The sequence below is a fragment of the Callionymus lyra genome, chromosome 15 (genome assembly GCF_982586985.1).
Source record: "Callionymus lyra chromosome 15, fCalLyr1.hap1.1, whole genome shotgun sequence".
In the NCBI taxonomy this organism is placed as follows: Eukaryota; Metazoa; Chordata; class Actinopteri; order Syngnathiformes; family Callionymidae; genus Callionymus; species Callionymus lyra.
Genome location: NC_141832.1, coordinates 12,784,623 through 12,793,344, shown reverse-complemented (window position 1 = coordinate 12,793,344; position 8,722 = coordinate 12,784,623).

Sequence of the window (8,722 nt, the reverse complement as noted above, 5' to 3'; positions counted from 1 at the left end):
GTGAGAATATAATGTTATTCAATGTTAAGTTATTCAACGTAAAAATCTCATTGTTGCCAATATCAATACATAGAAAAGCTTCATTATAATGGGTTTAAAAAAAGAAAAAAAAAAGACAATAGGTAACAGGACTTCGGACCACAGACCTCTTTCATGAGGCTCCTGGTTTTTAAATCTGTAGCATGCACATGTTCTCTGGCAACTTGTAAATTTGGTTTGCTAAGATTTCAGAAAAGATTCTTCCACTCTTTGTGCAAACGTTATAGACTAGTTGCTGTAGGAGCGATAGTTTTGAGATCGACATGGATCACTTTAGTTTGTTTCGCTTGTCTAACCAATCACTGCTTCAGAAAGATGTTAAGCCCGCCCACTTAATAAAATAAAAGACAACATTTATAATGATAGAGAACACTCTCTCACTCACACTCTCACTCACTTTCTCTCTCACACTCTCTCTCTCTCTCACACTCTCACTCTCACACACACACTGTCTCTCTCTCATACACTCTCTCTCTCACAAATATTGGAATTTCAAACGAAAGCTGGTTAAGTGATCCCAGACCCTTTTCTCAGGGAAGCACACAGTAGAAATGGGATGGCACGCAGGCTATCTCAAGTAAAATAGAAATGGTGACCGTGACAGAATTGAAGGGATTATAATGTTCACTCATCAAGGGATTATTTTAATACAGATGACTACCGAAACTAAACAGATTTGATTATCACCCCCCCGGTTGACAACATTTGACTAAATACAAAGCAAATATTTGTGTTGCAGTAAGGCGAGGACGACCTACAGATGCATGTTGGATACATGTAGTACCTCGAGAAACTGGGGGAGCAAAGAGTTGGTGCGACCGGCCATCTCTGGATTCCATTGGCCTAGTGCAAATCTCGGTAAGGTTTCGAGATGCGGAGAAGACATGTTGGGTAAAAGTTGGATCACGAGGACGGACAAGGTGGGCTTAACCGAACGAGTAGTACCAAGTGTACAAAAATGGGATGACGTTGCGGCCACTTCAGTATTGGTGCCCAGAGTCTGTGCGATCGGCCGTCTCTGGAATCCAATGCTCTAGTGCAAATCTCGTTGCGGTTTCCAGATGCGGAGAAGACATGTTGGGTAAAAGTTGGATCACGAGGACGGACAAGGTGGGCTTAACCGAACGAGTAGTACCAAGTGTACAAAAATGGGAGGACGTTGCGGCCACTTCAGTATTGGTGCCCAGAGTCGGTGCGATCGGCCGTCTCTGGAATCCAATGCTCTAGTGCAAATCTCGTTGCGGTTTCGAGATGCGGAGAAGACATGTTGGATCACGAGGACGGACAAGGTGGGCTTAACCGAACGAGTAGTACCAAGTGTACAAAAATGGGAGGACGTTGCGGCCACTTCAGTATTGGTGCCCAGAGTCGGTGCGATCGGCCGTCTCTGGAATCCAGTGCTCTAGTGCAAATCTCGTTGCGGTTTCGAGATGCGGAGAAGACATGTTGGATCACGAGGACGGACAAGGTGGCTTAACCGAACGAGTAGTGCCATGTGTACAGAAATGGGATGTGGTGACGTTGCGGCCACTTCAGTATTGGTGCCCAGAGTCGGTGCGATCGGCCGTCTCTGGAATCCAATGCTCTAGTGCAAATCTCGTTGCGGTTTCGAGATGCGGAGAAGACATGTTGGATCACGAGGACGGACAAGGTGGGCTTAACCGAACGAGTAGTACCAAGTGTACAAAAATGGGAGGACGTTGCGGCCACTTCAGTATTGGTGCCCAGAGTCGGTGCGATCGGCCGTCTCTGGAATCCAATGCTCTAGTGCAAATCTCGTTGCGGTTTCGAGATGCGGAGAAGACATGTTGGATCACGAGGACGGACAAGGTGGGCTTAACCGAACGAGTAGTACCAAGTGTACAAAAATGGGAGGACGTTGCGGCCACTTCAGTATTGGTGCCCAGAGTCGGTGCGATCGGCCGTCTCTGGAATCCAATGCTCTAGTGCAAATCTCGTTGCGGTTTCGAGATGCGGAGAAGACATGTTGGATCACGAGGACGGACAAGGTGGGCTTAACCGAACGAGTAGTACCAAGTGTACAAAAATGGGAGGACGTTGCGGCCACTTCAGTATTGGTGCCCAGAGTCGGTGCGATCGGCCGTCTCTGGAATCCAATGCTCTAGTGCAAATCTCGTTGCGGTTTCGAGATGCGGAGAAGACATGTTGGGTAAAAGTTGGATCACGAGGACGGACAAGGTGGGCTTAACCGAACGAGTAGTACCAAGTGTACAAAAATGGGAGGACGTTGCGGCCACTTCAGTATTGGTGCCCAGAGTCGGTGCGATCGGCCGTCTCTGGAATCCAATGCTCTAGTGCAAATCTCGTTGCGGTTTCGAGATGCGGAGAAGACATGTTGGATCACGAGGACGGACAAGGTGGGCTTAACCGAACGAGTAGTACCAAGTGTACAAAAATGGGAGGACGTTGCGGCCACTTCAGTATTGGTGCCCAGAGTCGGTGCGATCGGCCGTCTCTGGAATCCAATGCTCTAGTGCAAATCTCGTTGCGGTTTCGAGATGCGGAGAAGACATGTTGGATCACGAGGACGGACAAGGTGGGCTTAACCGAACGAGTAGTACCAAGTGTACAAAAATGGGAGGACGTTGCGGCCACTTCAGTATTGGTGCCCAGAGTCGGTGCGATCGGCCGTCTCTGGAATCCAATGCTCTAGTGCAAATCTCGTTGCGGTTTCGCGATGCGGAGAAGACATGTTGGGTAAAAGTTGGATCACGAGGACGGACAAGGTGGGCTTAACCGAACGAGTAGTACCAAGTGTACAAAAATGGGAGGACGTTGCGGCCACTTCAGTATTGGTGCCCAGAGTCGGTGCGATCGGCCGTCTCTGGAATCCAATGCTCTAGTGCAAATCTCGTTGCGGTTTCGAGATGCGGAGAAGACATGTTGGATCACGAGGACGGACAAGGTGGGCTTAACCGAACGAGTAGTACCAAGTGTACAAAAATGGGAGGACGTTGCGGCCACTTCAGTATTGGTGCCCAGAGTCGGTGCGATCGGCCGTCTCTGGAATCCAATGCTCTAGTGCAAATCTCGTTGCGGTTTCGAGATGCGGAGAAGACATGTTGGATCACGAGGACGGACAAGGTGGGCTTAACCGAACGAGTAGTACCAAGTGTACAAAAATGGGAGGACGTTGCGGCCACTTCAGTATTGGTGCCCAGAGTCGGTGCGATCGGCCGTCTCTGGAATCCAATGCTCTAGTGCAAATCTCGTTGCGGTTTCGAGATGCGGAGAAGACATGTTGGATCACGAGGACGGACAAGGTGGGCTTAACCGAACGAGTAGTACCAAGTGTACAAAAATGGGAGGACGTTGCGGCCACTTCAGTATTGGTGCCCAGAGTCGGTGCGATCGGCCGTCTCTGGAATCCAATGCTCTAGTGCAAATCTCGTTGCGGTTTCGAGATGCGGAGAAGACATGTTGGATCACGAGGACGGACAAGGTGGGCTTAACCGAACGAGTAGTACCAAGTGTACAAAAATGGGAGGACGTTGCGGCCACTTCAGTATTGGTGCCCAGAGTCGGTGCGATCGGCCGTCTCTGGAATCCAATGCTCTAGTGCAAATCTCGTTGCGGTTTCGAGATGCGGAGAAGACATGTTGGATCACGAGGACGGACAAGGTGGGCTTAACCGAACGAGTAGTACCAAGTGTACAAAAATGGGAGGACGTTGCGGCCACTTCAGTATTGGTGCCCAGAGTCGGTGCGATCGGCCGTCTCTGGAATCCAATGCTCTAGTGCAAATCTCGTTGCGGTTTCGAGATGCGGAGAAGACATGTTGGATCACGAGGACGGACAAGGTGGGCTTAACCGAACGAGTAGTACCAAGTGTACAAAAATGGGAGGACGTTGCGGCCACTTCAGTATTGGTGCCCAGAGTCGGTGCGATCGGCCGTCTCTGGAATCCAATGCTCTAGTGCAAATCTCGTTGCGGTTTCGAGATGCGGAGAAGACATGTTGGATCACGAGGACGGACAAGGTGGGCTTAACCGAACGAGTAGTACCAAGTGTACAAAAATGGGAGGACGTTGCGGCCACTTCAGTATTGGTGCCCAGAGTCGGTGCGATCGGCCGTCTCTGGAATCCAATGCTCTAGTGCAAATCTCGTTGCGGTTTCGAGATGCGGAGAAGACATGTTGGATCACGAGGACGGACAAGGTGGGCTTAACCGAACGAGTAGTACCAAGTGTACAAAAATGGGAGGACGTTGCGGCCACTTCAGTATTGGTGCCCAGAGTCGGTGCGATCGGCCGTCTCTGGAATCCAATGCTCTAGTGCAAATCTCGTTGCGGTTTCGAGATGCGGAGAAGACATGTTGGATCACGAGGACGGACAAGGTGGGCTTAACCGAACGAGTAGTACCAAGTGTACAAAAATGGGAGGACGTTGCGGCCACTTCAGTATTGGTGCCCAGAGTCGGTGCGATCGGCCGTCTCTGGAATCCAATGCTCTAGTGCAAATCTCGTTGCGGTTTCGAGATGCGGAGAAGACATGTTGGATCACGAGGACGGACAAGGTGGGCTTAACCGAACGAGTAGTACCAAGTGTACAAAAATGGGAGGACGTTGCGGCCACTTCAGTATTGGTGCCCAGAGTCGGTGCGATCGGCCGTCTCTGGAATCCAATGCTCTAGTGCAAATCTCGTTGCGGTTTCGAGATGCGGAGAAGACATGTTGGATCACGAGGACGGACAAGGTGGCTTAACCGAACGAGTAGTGCCATGTGTACAGAAATGGGATGTGGTGACGTTGCGGTCACTTCAGTATTGGTGCCCAGAGTCGGTGCGATCGGCCGTCTCTGGAATCCATTGGGCACTACTTAAAACCTGCACTTTTTGTCTCCAGGACTCCAGAGCTGCTGCTGGATCCAGGCTCTCCACTATGTGAACGCATCCAAATTTCTCTCCAGCACCCGTCATGGACTCTTCTGCCCTACTCCATACTCCTCTTTTTTCCTCGTCGGATGTCATGTGTTTCATGAACCAATATTAAGGCGAGTAGTCTGCATTGTGTTATTGTGATGATTTAGTTCTACAAGAGTTTATTTATTCAGGTAAAATTGTATTGCTATGATTCTCTTGGCCAGGTCAACCAGTGCATGCTATTCTAGTGCTGAAAAAATGATCTTAACATGGCGCTCAAGTGTCGCCTGGGTGCCATCCTATTTCTACCGCCTGCTCTCGCTTCCCTGAGAAAAGGGTCTGGGATCGCTTCAGTCCTTACGTTTGAAATTTGAATAATGGTCCAAAATCTGGACGAGGGCTCTGCTTGGTCCCAGCTATCTCCGCCCATTCCTCAGGGCTTCACGTCATCAACATGTCTGATGCGGAAGCCGACACTAGCAGCTTGATCAAACAGGCGATTTCATATGTTCTTTCTGATTCAGACGGAGTTTCAGAGCTGTCAGGGGCCACCTTATACATGGTGTCAATTATGTGAGAATATAATGTTATTCAATGTTAAGTTATTCAACGTAAAAATCTCATTGTTGCCAATATCAATACATAGAAAAGCTTCATTATAATGGGTTTAAAAAAAGAAGAAAAAAAAGACAATAGGTAACAGGACTTCGGACCACAGACCTCTTTCATGAGGCTCCTGGTTTTTAAATCTGTAGCATGCACATGTTCTCTGGCAACTTGTAAATTTGGTTTGCTAAGATTTCAGAAAAGATTCTTCCACTCTTTGTGCAAACGTTATAGACTAGTTGCTGTAGGAGCGATAGTTTTGAGATCGACATGGATCACTTTAGTTTGTTTCGCTTGTCTAACCAATCACTGCTTCAGAAAGATGTTAAGCCCGCCCACTTAATAAAATAAAAGACAACATTTATAATGATAGAGAACACTCTCTCACTCACACTCTCACTCACTTTCTCTCTCACACTCTCTCTCTCTCTCACACTCTCACTCTCACACACACACTGTCTCTCTCTCATACACTCTCTCTCTCACAAATATTGGAATTTCAAACGAAAGCTGGTTAAGTGATCCCAGACCCTTTTCTCAGGGAAGCACACAGTAGAAATGGGATGGCACGCAGGCTATCTCAAGTAAAATAGAAATGGTGACCGTGACAGAATTGAAGGGATTATAATGTTCACTCATCAAGGGATTATTTTAATACAGATGACTACCGAAACTAAACAGATTTGATTATCACCCCCTGGTTGACAACATTTGACTAAATACAAAGCAAATATTTGTGTTGCAGTAAGGTGAGGACGACCTACAGATGCATGTTGGATACATGTAGTACCTCGAGAAACTGGGGGAGCAAAGAGTTGGTGCGACCGGCCATCTCTGGATTCCATTGGCCTAGTGCAAATCTCGGTAAGGTTTCGAGATGCGGAGAAGACATGTTGGATCACGAGGACGGACAAGGTGGGCTTAACCGAACGAGTAGTACCAAGTGTACAAAAATGGGAGGACGTTGCGGCCACTTCAGTATTGGTGCCCAGAGTCGGTGCGATCGGCCGTCTCTGGAATCCAGTGCTCTAGTGCAAATCTCGTTGCGGTTTCGAGATGCGGAGAAGACATGTTGGATCACGAGGACGGACAAGGTGGCTTAACCGAACGAGTAGTGCCATGTGTACAGAAATGGGATGTGGTGACGTTGCGGCCACTTCAGTATTGGTGCCCAGAGTCGGTGCGATCGGCCGTCTCTGGAATCCAATGCTCTAGTGCAAATCTCGTTGCGGTTTCGAGATGCGGAGAAGACATGTTGGATCACGAGGACGGACAAGGTGGGCTTAACCGAACGAGTAGTACCAAGTGTACAAAAATGGGAGGACGTTGCGGCCACTTCAGTATTGGTGCCCAGAGTCGGTGCGATCGGCCGTCTCTGGAATCCAATGCTCTAGTGCAAATCTCGTTGCGGTTTCGAGATGCGGAGAAGACATGTTGGATCACGAGGACGGACAAGGTGGGCTTAACCGAACGAGTAGTACCAAGTGTACAAAAATGGGAGGACGTTGCGGCCACTTCAGTATTGGTGCCCAGAGTCGGTGCGATCGGCCGTCTCTGGAATCCAATGCTCTAGTGCAAATCTCGTTGCGGTTTCGAGATGCGGAGAAGACATGTTGGATCACGAGGACGGACAAGGTGGGCTTAACCGAACGAGTAGTACCAAGTGTACAAAAATGGGAGGACGTTGCGGCCACTTCAGTATTGGTGCCCAGAGTCGGTGCGATCGGCCGTCTCTGGAATCCAATGCTCTAGTGCAAATCTCGTTGCGGTTTCGAGATGCGGAGAAGACATGTTGGATCACGAGGACGGACAAGGTGGGCTTAACCGAACGAGTAGTACCAAGTGTACAAAAATGGGAGGACGTTGCGGCCACTTCAGTATTGGTGCCCAGAGTCGGTGCGATCGGCCGTCTCTGGAATCCAATGCTCTAGTGCAAATCTCGTTGCGGTTTCGAGATGCGGAGAAGACATGTTGGATCACGAGGACGGACAAGGTGGGCTTAACCGAACGAGTAGTACCAAGTGTACAAAAATGGGAGGACGTTGCGGCCACTTCAGTATTGGTGCCCAGAGTCGGTGCGATCGGCCGTCTCTGGAATCCAATGCTCTAGTGCAAATCTCGTTGCGGTTTCGAGATGCGGAGAAGACATGTTGGATCACGAGGACGGACAAGGTGGGCTTAACCGAACGAGTAGTACCAAGTGTACAAAAATGGGAGGACGTTGCGGCCACTTCAGTATTGGTGCCCAGAGTCGGTGCGATCGGCCGTCTCTGGAATCCAATGCTCTAGTGCAAATCTCGTTGCGGTTTCGAGATGCGGAGAAGACATGTTGGATCACGAGGACGGACAAGGTGGGCTTAACCGAACGAGTAGTACCAAGTGTACAAAAATGGGAGGACGTTGCGGCCACTTCAGTATTGGTGCCCAGAGTCGGTGCGATCGGCCGTCTCTGGAATCCAATGCTCTAGTGCAAATCTCGTTGCGGTTTCGAGATGCGGAGAAGACATGTTGGATCACGAGGACGGACAAGGTGGCTTAACCGAACGAGTAGTGCCATGTGTACAGAAATGGGATGTGGTGACGTTGCGGTCACTTCAGTATTGGTGCCCAGAGTCGGTGCGATCGGCCGTCTCTGGAATCCATTGGGCACTACTTAAAACCTGCACTTTTTGTCTCCAGGACTCCAGAGCTGCTGCTGGATCCAGGCTCTCCACTATGTGAACGCATCCAAATTTCTCTCCAGCACCCGTCATGGACTCTTCTGCCCTACTCCATACTCCTCTTTTTTCCTCGTCGGATGTCATGTGTTTCATGAACCAATATTAAGGCGAGTAGTCTGCATTGTGTTATTGTGATGATTTAGTTCTACAAGAGTTTATTTATTCAGGTAAAATTGTATTGCTATGATTCTCTTGGCCAGGTCAACCAGTGCATGCTATTCTAGTGCTGAAAAAATGATCTTAACATGGCGCTCAAGTGTCGCCTGGGTGCCATCCTATTTCTACCGCCTGCTCTCGCTTCCCTGAGAAAAGGGTCTGGGATCGCTTCAGTCCTTACGTTTGAAATTTGAATAATGGTCCAAAATCTGGACGAGGGCTCTGCTTGGTCCCAGCTATCTCCGCCCATTCCTCAGGGCTTCACGTCATCAACATGTCTGATGCGGAAGCCGACACTAGCAGCTTGATCAAACAGGCG